Below are 16,528 nucleotides of genomic sequence, written 5' to 3' on the forward strand. Positions count from 1 at the left end.
TATTCTTTTCATATCTTTCAGCCCTGTGCGTGTGTTTGTGTTCTGTTGTAAACCAACCAAGTGGTTTGAGTATACACTTGGTCGGTAACTCGTCATAGCTTGTGTGGCCGAGTCACTGTGGGGGTAAAACAATCCTTTACCCCTGACCGGATAACATAGCGTTAACCCAGTATGGGCTACTCAAAAGTTTGCCGCTTGACAGAGCATATACATTAAAAATACTGAGCCGTATTGGGTCGGATTGTCCGTACATTATAAGTGACTGGACAAACGATCCAACGGAACTGCCAGAGGTGTCGCCTCCCGACATTGTTTGTTAACATTAGCTACCTGATTGCGTCTCCAGGTAAGAGACAGCTAACGTTAACTGTAAGCTAATCTTGGATGTTTCAATCTGACTGTATTATCAGTAACGTTATCCCAGGGTCATCAAACAGTCTATTGTTATCCCACGTTCATTCAAGCTATATTAAAGACTAGTATGTCTAAGCATGTTAAATGAATAAATTCCAGGTAACTGTTACAGTTTGGACTGTAGCAGCGACGTTAGCGGTATTCAGAGTGGGAATATATAAAAACTTAAGATCAGGATTTTTTTTTTACTTATTAGAGGCGCAGAACGCCACACAGCAACTTTTTGGCCTTGTACCAAGCAAAAAAAACAAAAAGTAAAGATTAACCGCTAACAAGGTCTACGCTCATTAACTTTAATGGTTTGTTTCCCCCCATGGCATAAACAGAAATGACGTTTTAGTGGGCGTTCCCAGTGATGCCGACCAAGTCTATAGCAACATGTCATGTCAGTGTCATGCAAATTATTTCTACTATCAAGGTGTTTACAAAGTTCTGATCCATTGGCGGCGTGTTTGTGTGTGGAGGCAGTGTCAGTGCACACAGCCTGTTCATAGTATACATTCTGGTCTACATATCCCTGCCTCAGCTGAATTATTTTTGTCCCCAGTGGGGACAAAATGTATCCCCCCCTCAAAGTGATCAATGCTACTTCACCAATAGACCATTATATACCTAAAATAGAGGTATTTTAAACTAAGTAATGCGCTGTAACGTGAACACATAGTGCCATAGAAAGATAAAATCCGAGTGGCAGTTGCTGGTTATATACATCCAAACATGGCGCCCAGCAGGCTGTGCAGAGTAAACACACAGGCCACATGGACAAGACATCCATTAAAGAAGAAGCTGATGGCGACCTATGATTAAAACTTATACTGCCTTGAGGCGCAGTGTGGCGACAAACAGGCGGGTACGTGTGCTTTTACATCAATCAGTGTACATTTTACACTGCAGGAACTTTTCGAGGAACAAAAGAAGCTTTTCAGGAACTCTTTTTCTTTCATTTTGAACCTAGTCACATTTTTGTCCTGCTGCCATAAGCAGATGTGAAAAGTAACTGCATACTCAATAACTGAACTTAACATTGACATGACATTCAGCTCCCCAAAGGATGTGGGACCTCATGTCTTTGATGATCCTCTGACTTTTGATCTAGCACCATCATCAGGTCAACGTTTCAATTTTTCCAATAGTTTAGTTTATGACCAAATGCCTGCAAAACTAATCACATTCCCATCTTCCACATCTGTACTTTATGTTTAGTATGGCTGTCCTCGATTAAAGAAACTCTTAGTCGACTAACACTCATACGATTTTGGCGACTCATCGATTAGTTGATTTAAAGCTAGTGCGTAGTTTCTGTCGCCCCCATGAGGAATTCTAAGTAATGACAACAACAATGTCTGCAAATCCACATGATACAAGCCTTCTATGATTGCGCACCACCCCCCAACCCTTCCTCCGCACAGTTAAGGAGGACACAGAGGATTAACAACATGATGGACTCTTCAGAAGAGGTCATTATCTTCACTCAAGTTTCTGTGCGCGAAAGTCGCCTCACGCCGCAATCTCCTGAACATAGTCATACTGAGAGATCCAGAGAGAGTTGTGTGGAGCTGATAGTCTTAATTAGCTTTGTAGCAACTCATTTGGTAATGGCTTGAATGTAACAGATGTTCATTAATATCAAAAAGTTACACGCTAAAGCTTTAATCAACAGATCTGTAAAACTGAGTTTCTCCACAAAGAATGGTGCAAAAAGCACCACTTTAAATCTTGTGTATTTACCAGAGATGTGCTCATAACTTTTCTTGGAAGTAAGTAATTCAGCATTAAAAGATGAAAAAAATGGTTAATCAAATAAAGAAATCTTAGTCGACTGAGACCGAAACGACCGATTGGTCGACTAATCGACTAAGAGAGATCAGCCCTGGTGTTTTGTGCTAATTAGTCTATATCCACCACGTTCCACTTCCAGGATTGCTCCGGGTGCCGCAGGAAATTCCGCCGGATGCATGTCTTTTCACCGACGTCCGTTTTCTTCCGCTTTCTTTGCGTTGTAATTCTAAACTCCGGTGGATTTCTGAGGACTATGGTTAACTGCTCCTCAGATCTCTGCAGGGTAAATCCAGACAGCTAGCTAGACTATCTGTCCAATCGGAGTTTTCTGTTGCACGACTAAAACAACATTTTGAACGTACACGTTCCACCAAAACAAGTTCCTTCCCGAAGCTATTTTGCCGAGGCTCCGTCCGACACTTAGCACCGCCCGTGATGATTGTGATTGGTTTAAAGAAATGCCAATAAACCAGAGCACGTTTTTCTCCCATCCCAGAATGCTATGTGGACTAGCCAGGCCCTCCTCTACAGCGGTATTGGAGGAAGGTCTGGCAATGTGAGACTAGTGCTAATAAACAAATGTTAGCATGCTAACATGCTAAACTAAGATATTAAACATGTTAAACATCATACCAGCATGGTAGCGTTGTTTTTGGAGCCTGTTTTTGTGATCATGTCTTGATTTGTAGTTACTTTTCAGACTAAAGTATGACGCACAAAACACACTTTGCATCAATCGCAATAGATGGATCACGATAGATTGTACTGCAATCAAACCCATCAGTATTTAAAGCAGTTAAAATCAGCTCCACCTCGACCAACAACATTATAGTGCTGGTGACATTTTAATGTATCACTAATAATTATCCAGTATTGGTATAGCTACAATATTTGTCTTGGTGCAAAATTCAATCTGAGATAAAATGACTATTTTCAGCTTCCAATTTTGCAGCACTGCTGGAAAATAAAATGAGTGGAAACATGTAGCAGGCTTTATAAGGTTGTCTCGCAGGCTGGATTTGACCCCTGACCCCTGGGACTCCTGGGCTAAGGTTTATAGTAACTTCTTTTACTTCTAGACACCACGTGTGTACGGCATCATTCAGACTGTGAGAAAAAGACTGGTGGTCACTAGAATCCTCAGTTTGCACTTCTCTAATTCCCTCTATCAACCAAAATTCTCTCTTGATATATGAGGATTTGTATGTAAGCAACTATATATATTGTTTTATTTTATTTCATTTTATTTTTACTAACCTAAATACTTGTACAGTACTGTATATACATTATGTGTCTGTGTGTAGCGTGAAGAGACTAAATGACAAAGAAATGAACCTCGTTGTCGTGAGAGAGAGAGAGAAAATGAGGCCACCAGTGGGTACAAGAGCAAGCAAGACTTTATTTGATAAAATTGTTAAGTGTGATTTATGTACAAAAGCAAAATAAGCAGAGAACATTCAGCAGATGCTACTACTTTGCATGCAGGTGTCTTGCATTTGCAGTGTGCATGCAGTGTTTTTTTATCTTCCGCCTCTGCACGCCTCATTTCGACATGCATTCAAATATCACACGGTCATGCAGCAGCAGAAGACAAGAAAACACGGTCACTCTGCGCTGTTAAGTCAACGTTTGCTGAAATGACGTTTTAATAAGTTCTCAGTTGCCTAGTTTTCAAAGCTCTTAAGATGTGATAAGGAAACGCAAATAAGAGTGTAAAAAGATACTCTTAGATGCTGATTCAGGTCCAGGCCCGGTTTTTTGGGGGGCTTTTATTATAGAGTATCTGGAGAGTGATGATTGTAAATGATTTACTGTCATTGCACATTGTACAATGAAATTGAATGCAGTCCTTTCAATGCAAAACATTTGTAAAAGCAGGTAAATATATATATATATATATATATATAGAGTTTCTAAAGTCACTTAAAAAAATACGTGGTGACGTAGGTTATTTGTTAAAAAAGGAAAGTTAAAACACAAAACACGTGCATACCAGACAAACAAGACATTCACTTAACGATTCGTCCTTAAACTCCAAACTCAGGACAGGAAAGGGAGTAAAGAGAGGGGATGACATGAAGTTAAGGGCCACGGGTCAGATTTGAACCCAGGCCACTGCTAAGGATTCAGCCTACTCGGGGCACTCTACCAGGTGAGGTCGCCCCACTCCTAGGGCTGTGCAATGAATCGAATTTTTGGCTTCCCAACGATTTTAGCACTCTAAACGCAACCTTCCCATTTTGGGGCCGCGTGTCAGTTAAACGTTATGTCCCGACCTATGGTCCCGACCCAGAGCGTCAAATAGTGACGCCAAGAATCCCGACCGAGCGCGTCTAAATATGACGCTAAAGGAGACTTTTTGCGGCAATAACAAACGCCAAAGGCAACATGACCAAGCATCGTTTTTTTTTTTTAAAGATAATTTTTTGGGCTTTTCCACTTTTACTTGATAGGACAGCTAGGTGAGAAATGGGAAAGAGAGAGGGAAGACATGCAGGAAATCGCCACAGGTCAGACTTGAACCCTGGACCTCTGCGTCGAGGCATAAACCTCTAAGTATATGTGCGCCTGCTCTACCCACTGAGCCAACCCGGCCATGCAAGTGTTGCTTTTTGATGTGATGGGAGTGAGAATGTGTTGTCACAACCAAGCTGCGCCTTTCCTGAAAGCTACTATATGCGAATAAGCTGTGATTTGAATGGGTTCAGTCAAACATGCTGTCTCAGACTGTGTGACACACGGAAGCAGGAAGTTCAGCATGTAGCTGCACAAAAACCACAAATGTTGTGAAAGCTAATGTCCCAGTTAGAGGAGGCCAAATACGGATACATGTTAATAAAAAAGAAAAGTAAAAGGTGAGGATTAGAAGAGTGTGAGAGTGAGAATTAGAAATTAGACAACTGATAAGATATACTTAGAGAAAAGCCTCAGTTATGATTCAGCTCTGAAAAACTTTGTGAAAATTTTTATGAAACCAGAAGAAAAGTGAGTGGGAGGGAGTCTCGAGAAAGCCACATTCAGAAAACTGTCAACTTCCTTTCTTGGCCGAAACAGGTTGTTCTCTCTTCTTTTCCTTTTCTATTTACTCATTCCATCTCCTCTTCTCTAATATATCATGATATGCCATGCAGGCAATATGCAACATTTCTATCTTGCACAGCAGTTTTTTTGTCATTGTTCAGATGCATTAGATAATTTCTACAATTGTGAATGCAGTGATCAAAATGTTGCATTCACATAACTTTGAATGACTTCTGGTTTTGGACATATTGCAAAAGTAGAAATACCACAGTCTAACGATACTCCATAACAAGTAAAAATCCTGGGGATCTCCAGGTGCACGACGGGACAGAGATCTGATAAATAACTTGGGACGAGGCCTCTCTGGGCTTTCAATAACATGATGAAATCAATTCTGAGAGGAACAGGTAGCCAGTGTAAGGAAGCCAGGATCGGTGAAATGTGATCTTGTTTCCTCCTTTAGTTTTGTATAGCCTACTACTGAGAAGATTAGTAGTACAGTACTGCATTATACCATAGAAGCATATCAGATGTTTTCTTCTCTAAAAGTAGAAACTACAGTACAGAGATGGGGACTCGAGTCTGAGACTCGGACTCGTGTCGCACTTAAGTCACTTAAGTCAGACTTGACTTGTGACTCGACCCAAAAGACTTCAGACTTGACTCGAGCTTCGACACTCGTCAACAACCCTTTTTTCATGTAATAATTATTGCTTTTTAAATCTAAATTCATTCATGTATTTCTATTTCCTTTTATTGGTGCATATACAGTACGTTGGGGAAACATATGACGAGCTGCACGTCCCCTGACTATTGCCATAATGTGCAACATTTTCTTCATTAGTTTTGCTTTCAATAACTTGGTAAACAGTGGTAGTAAGCTAACAGCTACATGCAAGGTGTGTGGCACCAAGATAAATGATGCCGGATCAACAACGTCGGACTTCATCAGGCATCTCAAAACGCAGAGGGTCAGTCACTTGCTAATGTGAAAGAGACGTTACATTTAGCATATATCGTCACAGGGAACAAGCTAACCATCGCAGAGTGTTTTGCTAATACTGGGAACAGGCACATTGTATCTTTATAGTTGTATCCATATGATGAGACTGACTTAGGTTACTATTTCACAAGGTCCGAGGTCTAGAGGGATATGTTAAGTAGCAGAAGATTAGACTATACAATGTCCTAAGTCGGAGACCCAATGTAAGTTCTTGATGTAACAAAATTAAGCTAGCTCCATTAAAGCATACATGATATTTTTCCCGTCACAAGTTCACTCTTGGCTGCAGTGCTCATATTTTATTTCAGAAAAAAAAAATACATGATAGAAATGTTTAGTATTACTTTAGCTATTAACCCCACAGAACACTACACATATGTCAGTTTTATGCAGATTTTATTAGTGGCAAGAAAAATAATTTCCCATGTCCATCTACAGGTTTACAGAATTCACCAATGCTAAAAAAGGTACTATTGGAGAGGGACAGGGACAGATCAGATGGCCAGAGACTTGAGACTTGTCTTGGACTCGTGGCAAAAGACTTGAGACTTGACTTGGACTTCCAAAAAATGACTTGTGAACATCTCTGCTACAGTATAAGTGTCAAATAAAAGTAGTAGTACAGTATTTTCTTCTGAAATGTATAGGGGAGTAGAAGTATAAAGTAGCATAAAATGGAAATACTCAAGGAAAATACAAGTATGTCAAAATTGTACTTAGGTAGTTGAGTAAATGAGTCTTCTGCTCACAATATTCTCAATATTGTTCACAATAAAGAGAAATGTGTTGCTGCTGCGTTGACTCATTGTCTGTATGAGAATACGCAGCGGTACAACATTTCAGATTCTCTAATCAGTATGAAGTCACGTGTAAACGGGCCCGTCGCGTTTGTCAGCTTCGTTTGCCAGTTAAAATGGAAGCAAACAGAGTAGGGGAGATATGATGGAGGAATGTGTGAATGAAAGATGGGGGAATCTTTGGAGAGATCAACAGTTGTCCAGCTTTGTCACAGTATCAGGAGACGCTCCAATCCCATCCAAAATATCAACAGTCTCTCTCAGAGTGAGATACAAATCTCATGTTCTGGTTGCACTCATCATGACATTACTGCAGCGATGCCAGAGTTTGATTTATCACTTGTTCAAGCAGAAGCAGTTTTGGTGTTTGTGTCATCTGTTCTCAAAACTGTTTTTGTCTGGAACAATACACCAATTGTCTAATATTTGAGCCTCATTTCTATTTTCTTCCCTCATGGTTTTGCCATGGGTTGTCCAAGTTCTGCTTTCTGAGTGACACATGCAGGAAATGGCAAAGTTAAAGCATCTTGAGCCTTGATAGATGCTGGGTCCTCTCCTCCTCCTCCTCCTCCTCCTGGATGCTCTGAGGTCTTATCTACAGGCCATTAGAGAAACTCGATCCAACAGTAAACCAGGTCCACACTGGTGCTGTGTCTCAAATTGTGTACTTCCGTACTTAAAGTGCTCATATTATGCTGTTTGGCTTTTTTCCCTTTTCCTTTATAGTGTTATATGTCTTTTTTGTGCACGTTATAGGTTTACAAAGTGAAAAAGCCCAAAGTCCAGCCCAAAGGGACTCACCATCTCCAACAGAAAACACTGTTCACAAACTGCTCCAAACAGCTCTGTTGTAGTCCAGCCTTTACTTCAGAGACAAACGTGGTCACTTTGTAACACACGTTATAATGCTCGCCTAGCTGCTAGCGTGGCACGCCCTCATACTCTGCTTCTGACTGGCTAGTAGTCCTTACCTAGGCACTGTCAGGACACGCCCTCATACTCTGCTTCTGACTGGCTAGTAGTCCTTACCTAGGTACTGTCAGGACACGCCCTCATACTCTGCTTCTGACTGGCTAGTAGTCCTTACCTAGGTACTGTCAGGACACGCCCTCATACTCTGCTTCTGACTGGCTAGTAGTCCTTACCTAGGTACTGTGAGGACACGCCCTCATACTCTGCTTCTGACTGGCTAGTAGTCCTTACCTAGGTACTGTCAGGGCACGCCCTCATACTCTGCTTCTGACTGGCTAGTAGTCCTTACCTAGGTACTGTGAGGACACGCCCTCATACTCTGCTTCTGACTGGCTAGTAGTCCTTACCTAGGTACTGTCAGGACACGCCCTCATACTCTGCTTCTGACTGGCTAGTAGTCCTTACCTAGCTACTGAGCATGTGTGACTCCCAACAAAGATGGAACAAAAGTGAGATGCCTCACTCTGTAGCTAAAACAGAGAGCTCAACACACATGATGTTTTTTGAAAATTAAACCTATTCTGGTACAACCTCTAAATACAATTATGAACCTGAAAATGACCATAATATGAGCACTTTAAGCGATATTTATGCTGCTGCAGAGGCTCTACGCAGAGCTTTGGCTGTAGCCTACTTAAGTGGCCTGAAGTTTATACTTGTGTGTTGGTGTCTGCGTCGCTCTCTTTAAGAGAATAGCAGGGCCGGCATGTGTGTGTGTGTGTGTGTGTGTGTGTGTGTGTGTGTGTGTGTGTGTGGTAGAGCGAGGTGAGAGAGTGATGGGGATTAGCGTCGGAGCGGGTACCGACTCTAGAGTGGTAGTGAGAGAAACAAAGTGTCTCCCCTGTTCTTTCTGACCACGGTGCGAAATCTGTAGCGGTAAAAGTTAACCCTCTCCTTGATTTCATGTCGTTTATGGAGAACCCGGTAATGAATAGGAGGAAATGCGACGCTACCAGGCCAAGCGGACCAATCACAGTTGTTGCGGTCTGCGTCGCCGCGACGTGTAGTTACAGTTTTTGAGAGGGGCGTGTCAGGCTACGGCATAGGTCCGTATCTCCACGTACCTACAAAATGTCTCTAGACGTGTATTATTCAACTTTTGTTTTTATTAAAGAAGGAAAAGAAAATCCCAATATTCAATACTATCAAATCTCAGTAAACGAAAATCGCAAAACACATCCAATCGGCACCAAAGTACCGTGAAAGAATCGAATCGAGACAAAAGCATATTGTCCCAGCCCTATTGGGAGTCAATGGTGCATAGAGTAATAAATATGTGGAATATATACTTATTACAGTGCATTACCTTTCGTCACTTTATGCACAAATGGTTCATGAGAACAGCCTGAAAGACATCTACGTAGGCATCTATCAAACTAAATCTGGTTTGAAAAGTTAAAGTGTTTTAGACATCAAGCTTACATATGGCCGCTGTTCCAAATGCTTTTCAATAACTATGTCAACATGTAGTTGGTTGTTAAGGATCTTCATGACATATTTCTTAGGTTTACAGCTATGCTGGTGTCTTTTTGAGGCTGTACTTGCTTTAAGCTAAATGCTAAAGTCAGTAGGATTTACCCACTGGGGACCATTAATATCTGTAAAAAATGTCACGGTAATCCATTTAATAGTTGTTGAGATATTTTAGTCCGAACCAAAGTGGAGCGACCATCCCTCGAGCCGTGCCGCTAGCATGGCGGGAACAAAGAAAACCCTTCACGTACACTACAGCGTTACTGTACGGAACTAAAAGGGAGAATCCACCACATAATGTCAGCTTGTTTATTTCTGTCTTCTTCCACTTATCTTCTATAAAGCGATAAAGAGGAAGTGCCGAGACCTTGATCCTGTTTGAAACCCGTGGCATCATTAATTCACTGTTGGGACCCTGAGGCCAGACAGAGGCCTCTTTGTGGAAGCTCTCTGTGTGATGATGTACAGCATGTTCTGTAGAGTCCTGGAGCCCCTTTCATATACATCACACCTCCAGTGATCTATTGTGAAAGTCTACTGATCCACAACCACATAATGACAAATTCCTCAAAGTGGGGGATGTTCCGTTTCAGGCATGAATAGACAGTGTGGGATTGGCCAAGTGGCTTCATGAACTGTAATGAAGCTAATTGTTTTGGTGTTTTTGAGAGGAGAATAGTTGGGCTTGTATTTAATGCAAAGAGGCACTTTAGACTGTCAATTAGAAATGTTAATTATTTAGTCTTAAAGCCATGGAACAAGCGGGAATGTGTCTTGTTGTCGCCTTTCTAGATACCCCACTCTGCTTGGGCTTTCCTTTTAACATCCATCCTCTCTTTTTTTTCTCAGCAGTTTCCTTCATTGTTCTTTTTGCTCCCATTTGCTTCACATTGTCCTGCTCTGTTCACTTTGCAGCAGGGCATAGGAAGTTTGTTAGAGCAGAGAAGAGAGAAAAGAGATAATTAGAGTAGGACAGAAGACAAAGCAAAGAGGACGTCGCAGCGTAGCATAGCGAAACGGAAGAGAGAGAAGTAGAGCAGAAAAAACCTCATAAAGTGAGATAAAACAGCGTCAGTCACTGTGTCATCGATAGGAAGTGACTCAGCAATAAAAAAATATTCCATTGTTTAAAAAATTTATTTTAAGCAATGGAAGGGGCACTCCACCCGTGCTCATTTACTGTTCCAGGCACGGAGAGTCTGACGATAAGATGCCATTGGTTGCAGTGTTTGGGGAGTTTGATTCGTACCATAGGACTAAAAGTCAGGATATCTTTACTTCTGATCCTTCAATTATTTTGACCATTTTTAAAAATCAGTCCCTCACAAGTCCTCCAGCTTTATGGAATTGCCAAAAAAAACTGAAGCATCACGTCAATCAGTTAATAGATGCATTCAAAGTTGTAAATTCCAATTTCATAAATCAGTGATTTTAATCATTTATCAGGTAAAAAAAGAAAACATTTGCTCTATAAATCAAGTCACTTAGTAAGTAGTTTAAAGGGTAACTACTGTCTTTTTCAACCTAGCAAGATCGCTGCAGTCGGCAGCGGCGAAACAAGCTACAATGTAAGTTAACAGGACAATTTTCCAGCTTGTATTTACTTTCACAAAAGTGCTCGTTTTGGCGCTGACGGGCTCAGATTAATATTCTAAGTGTCTGACAACATTATGGAAAGGAGTTCTAAGCAGGTCGACCTTTCTGTTGAAGAGTAAGATCCTTTTTTTAAACATAAAAACAGCTGTGAAATCTACCAGACTCCATGTAAATAAACAGTAATTTTAGCATAGTGAAATACACTTCATTCAAAGTCGACAGAGACTAAATAAAACTATGAAAAGCTGTTTTGGGTCGTCTTTCCACTTTCCCAACCATCACAACTCTAGTTTTGGTTGAAACAAACACATAGTTTACTGATTTACATATGAAAATATGTTGGCTCTATACACGCTAAAAGTATTGCTTTTTTAAATGGAGTCTGGTGGGTTTAGTGCTAGCGACTTCTGAGCTGTTTCTGGTTAAACAGAAAGGCCTCAACGAGGTTTTAAAGGTCTTTTTCTGAAGGAATCCTTTCCATAATGTTGTCAGACACTTAGAATAATAATCTGAGCCTGTCAGTGGCAAGAAAAGCACTTTTGTGAAGGTTAATACAAGCTGGACAATTGTCCTGTTAACTTACATTGGAGCTTGTTTCACCGCTGCCGACTGCAGCAATCTCGCTTAATACTGGACCAATGTCAAAGATTGTTGTTCCCATCAGTCACTTAGACACAAAAACAAAGGGAAATAGGGTCCAGGTTGAAAAAAACGGTAGTTAGCCTTTAAGATGTCTTTGAAAATCTGGTAACCTTAGATAGGCATGGGACAAACTTGTTTGTTAAATAAACTCTTGACACACTGTAACCAGCTGGCAAACGTCTTGGAAACGTCTCTTTTTTTCACGCCCTATGTCCACTGGATCTGGCTGCATTATGGCTCAGTCACAGCCCAGCCACAGTTTCAATGTCCACAGGAAACATTTGAGAAGCAGCACTCGTGTTTGCTTTGTCTGACAATGTCCTGGTCATAAAATAATGAATTGTATATGCGGCTCAGCAGCTTGGGAAGGACTGCTTGGCTAACACAGTATTCATAAGCTGTGATCAAATCCAGTTATCTGACAACAGAAACAGAGAAATGCGTGAAAAAAAAACCAAAAACAAAAAAAATTGTTGAGTTGGGCTGTATAAAAACACTGATAACAATCTCCCACTTACTGCAGACACACAAAACAAGCTTTGTTCTGCTGTGTTAAGACAAAGGCAGAAGCAAATGAAATGCATATTTAAATAATTTGCTAATACATATTAGCATGTATATACATATACAAGTGAATTTCAAGCTTAAAAAGACGCAAAGTGCTCCGTCAAAACAGAGTTTTTTTCAAGAAGAGGTTGTAAACAATATCCCAAACGTGGTGCTGTAAATGTAAATGCACATGTTGCAAATGTTTACAGAGGAAGGAAATGAATGCAATGTGTGACCCTGAATGTAAACAGAACTCTGTTTGTCTAGAAGTAAACTCCACAGAGTACCTTTAAATAGCTTTATATATACTTTTTTTTTTTTTTTTTTAAGAAGGCAGGCCTCCCTCGCTGCACAGACCAAACCAGGTGTTTCCTTTCATTAGTGTGTAGTTTAGCTCAGGTGCTAGTAGTAGATGTTCGAGATAGAGACAGAAAGCAGCAACCCAGTCATTTATTTTAAATCCCATTGTTGTGTTGAGTAGGACTTGTCTTCTTGCATCGATTCATTGCCTGTAAAGTAGGGCAGCAATTAAGGATTATTTTCATCGTTGATTAATCTCTTGATCACTTTACTTGATTAATCGATTAGTTGTTGGGTCTCTAAAATGTCTGAAAATGGGAAAAAAGTTCGATCAGTGTTCTCCGAAGCCCAAGACGACGTCTTCAAATGTCTTATTTTGTCCACAACTCAAAGATATTCAGTTTACTGTCCCAGAGGAGTGAAAAACACTAGAAAATATTCACATTTAAGAAGTTGGAATCAGAGAAAATGATTAAAACCGATTAATCGCTTCTCAAAAATAGTGTGGTCGATTAATTTAATAGTTGAGAACTAACTAATAATAGATAAATCTTTGCAGCTTTACTGTCTGTGGCATTGGGTGTTACAGATGAGGAAGATTGTTTGACTTGCAGATTATTTCATGTCTTTAAAATCCCCCCCTCTCACAGTGATCACACTGACCTCTCTGCTCCTTCCTGATTCACATTTGTTTGTTCATGAAGTCGCTTTGCATCCACATGACTCACAGATGCAAATCAACATTGGTTTTTTGTCCTGAAGCTCAGCTGAGGAACTCAAACAACACCTGATGTGCATCTAAAACCTCCCCAGCTAGTAAGGTTGGCTACACATAATCATTGTTTCAACAGCTTTAAAATAAATATATTCCATCATGTATTGAGGACCTGCTGCACATTGAAATAGTCTGTTCAAACAACAGTTTCACATCATGTAACCGAAACCAGTGGTTTCCAAACCAGAATCCACTCATAAGCTCATCTGTATAGTAGGTTGCCTTTAACATTTCTTTAAGCGCTATCCCAGCTAGCAGGGAACGTTACCCACACGTTTTAATAATGTTTTAAAGTGGCCATATTATGCTCATTTTCAGGTTCATAATTGTATTTAGAGGTTGTACCAGAATAGGTTTACATGGTTTAATTTTCAAAAAACACCATATCTTTGTTGTACTGCACATTGCTGCAGCTCCTCTTTTCACCCTGTGTGTTGAGCTCTCTGTTTTAGCTACAGAGTGAGGCATCACACTTCTATCCCATCTTTGTTGGTAGTCGCACATGGGCAGTAGCTAGGTAAGGACTACTAGCTAGAAGCTAGCGCTGCTAGCGCTTAGCCACCTCGTTCTCAATGGCAAAACACTGCTACAACACTATAGAACTACTTACATGTCCCTCGTCTGCAGTTTTCAACGCAAAGTTGGAAGTGCGCCCTCGTTTAGAAGAAGTCTCCCGGCTAATCCTGCCTTGTACTGACCGAAGTTGGAGAAACAGCTAGCTGATGTGGTATTAGCTAAAGTGGTTAGCACACACCAAATGTTTCGGCCGATGACGTAGACGGCCCTGCCAATTTTGACCAGCTCACCCAGAGACTGAAGGTAGGATACATTCAGAAACCGTATCTCACTCAGAACAGCATGGATGGTTTTTTTTCTCCAAGTTTGTATGCGTGTGGACCAGCACCAGAGACACAAAATAACACCCCAAATCCCAGGAAAAGTGTTTTATAATATGGGCACTTTAAAGGAAACGTTGTCATCTAATGTTCAGAGTATGTTTTAAGGATGTTAGGGCATTAACATTTTAAGAAGGTTATCAGCATAAAAATAAAATGGATAGAAAGGCCGTTGAACTGTTTCCCGCGGTCATTTGATTGGTACACAACAAAATGGCGATTGTTGTTAGTTGTCATAGTGACAATACGCGTCAGTGGGGCCGTAAACTGTGCAAACAAGATTCTCAACTTGAGCTAACTGATCAACAGAGAAATTAACCGACAACTATATTGAAATATACAGTCAGGTCCATAAATATTGGGACATCGACACAATTCTAATCTTTTTGGCTCTATACACCACCACAATGGAGTTGAAATGAAACGAACAAGATGTGCTTTAACTGCAGACTTTCAGCTTTAATTTGAGGGTATTTACATCCAAATCAGGTGAACGGTGTAGGAATTACAACAGTTTGTATATGTACCTCCCACTTTTTAAGGGACCAAAAGTAATGGGACAGATTAACAATCATAAATCAAACTTTCACTTTTTAATACTTGGTTGCAAATCCTTTGCATTCAATTACAGCCTGAAGTCTGGAACGCATAGACATCACCAGACGCTGGGTTTCATCCCTGGTGATGCTCTGCCAGGCCTCTACTGCAACTGTCTTCAGTTCCTGCTTGTTCTTGGGGCATTTTCCCTTCAGTTTTGTTCTTCAGCAAGTGAAATGCATGCTCAATCGGATTCAGGTCAGGTGATTGACTTGGCCATTGCATAACATTCCACTTCTTTCCCTTAAAAAACTCTTTGGTTGCTTTCGCAGTATGCTTCGGGTCATTGTCCATCTGCACTGTGAAGCGTCGTCCAATGAGTTCTGAAGCATTTGGCTGAATATGAGCAGATAATATTGCCTGAAACACTTTCAGAATTCATCCTGCTGCTTTTGTCAGCAGTCACATCATCAATAAATACAAGAGAACCAGTTCCATTGGCAGCCATACATGCCCACGCCCATGACACTACCAACACCATACTTCACTGATGAGGTGGTATGCTTTGGATCATGAGCAGTTCCTTTCTCCTTCTCCATACTCTTCTCTTCCCATCACTCTGGTACAAGTTGATCTTTGTCTCATCTGTCCATAGGATGTTGTTCCAGAAATGTGAAGGCTTTTTTAGATGTTGTTTGGCAAACTCTAATCTGGCCTTCCTGTTTTTTGAGGCTCACCAATGGTTTACATCTTGTAGTGAACCCTCTGTATTCACTCTGGTGAAGTCTTCTTGATTGTTGACTTTGACACACATACACCTACCTCCTGGAGAGTGTTCTTGATCTGGCCAACTGTTGTGAAGGGTGTTTTCTTCACCAGGGAAAGTATTCTTCGGTCATCCACCACAGTTGTTTTCCGTGGTCTTCCGGGTCTTTTGGTGTTGCTGAGCTCACCGGTGCGTTCTTTCTTTTTAAGAATGTTCCAAACAGTTGATTTGGCCACACCTAATGTTTTTGCTATCTCTCTGATGGGTTTGTTTAGATTTTTCAGCCTAATGATGGCTTGCTTCACTGATAGTGACAGCTCTTTGGATCTCATATTGAGAGTTGACAGCAACAAATTCCAAATGCAAATAGCACACTTGAAATGAACTCTGGACCTTTTATCTGCTCCTTGTAAATGGGATAATGAGGGAATAACACACACCTGGCCATGGAACAGCTGAGCAGCCAATTGTCCCATTACTTTTGGTACATATACAAACTGTTGTAATTCCTATACCGTTCACCTGATTTGGATGTAAATACCCTCAAATTAAAGCTGAAAGTCTGCAGTTAAAGCACATCTTGTTCGTTTCATTTCAACTCCATTGTGGTGGTGTATAGAGCCAAAAAGATTAGAATTGTGTCGATGTCCCAATATTTATGGACCTGACTGTAGAAGAATATTTTTCTCTATTTTGACTAGGGAAAGCCCCGATTAAACGTGAAGATGATAAATAAATCTGGAGATTAATGGATGATGGAAATATTACGGGTTTCTTTCTTTTGTCATTAAAAGATCTAATTTTAGCCATCATTTTTTGTTGTTGCATTCTTTAATGTATTGTAAACTAAACAAAAACTTGATTAAATATGTGGTCTTTGCTCTGTGATGTAGAGCGACTGCTCCTTTTCCTGGAAGGTTAATATGCCAGATATTATATTTCAGATCATAAATATGTAACAGTTTCTCTTGATAATGAAATGAATAGTTTAGTCCTCCACTTCTAAAA

The 16,528-nt window shown here is 40.6% G+C and overlaps 1 protein-coding gene across 1 annotated transcript in view; it reads left to right on the forward strand.

Annotated features, from left to right (window-relative positions):
- The window catches only part of grk6 (G protein-coupled receptor kinase 6), a 76,184-nt gene that overhangs the window by 22,791 nt on the left and 36,865 nt on the right, over positions 1-16,528 (forward strand). The window lies entirely within an intron of this gene.

The sequence above is a fragment of the Sander vitreus genome, chromosome 13 (assembly GCF_031162955.1).
Source record: "Sander vitreus isolate 19-12246 chromosome 13, sanVit1, whole genome shotgun sequence".
NCBI lineage: Eukaryota > Metazoa > Chordata > Actinopteri > Perciformes > Percidae > Sander > Sander vitreus.